Source organism: Vigna radiata, unplaced genomic scaffold (genome assembly GCF_000741045.1).
Source record: "Vigna radiata var. radiata cultivar VC1973A unplaced genomic scaffold, Vradiata_ver6 scaffold_473, whole genome shotgun sequence".
Classification (NCBI taxonomy): domain Eukaryota; kingdom Viridiplantae; phylum Streptophyta; class Magnoliopsida; order Fabales; family Fabaceae; genus Vigna; species Vigna radiata.
In genome coordinates, this window is record NW_014543788.1 from 4395 (window position 1) to 4970 (window position 576).

A 576-nucleotide genomic window follows, 5' to 3' on the forward strand; every position below is an offset into this window, starting at 1 on the left:
TCATCCTCAGGAGGTAATATGTTGATGATTATGATGTACTTAATTAACTTTCATTTGACAATAATTATTTTTAAAATATAAAATGAACCAACAATTTATATTTTAAAACAAACTGAATTAATTAAATACACGCTGAATCAGATATAGAACATCATACAATCAGCATCATGGTTGCAGAATTGTTTTCTAATATAAACAAAGGATTTATGATTGGTTCTATCGTTCCATAAAAGTGATCAACCAACTCCATTTTCATTTTGATTTATTCACCTTATAATATTGATATATGCATTAATTATGCTATCTGTAAGACAACGCTCGGCCATATAAAAATAACTCAGAGGAGACATACAATGAAGTAATATGACAGTATCAGTTCCAGATACGTTTCACCATTAAAGAACTCACCAGTAAATTTATCAAACTTTTTATTGAATTTTCCACTTTCGTTAACCAGGTCCATCATTTGCTGCCTGCAAACCCATGATTAGTTTGAGATTGTTCTTTAAATATTCAGAGTGTAATTTGACAAGTTAAAGATAAAGCACCTAACCTAGACAAAGGATGATTATCACA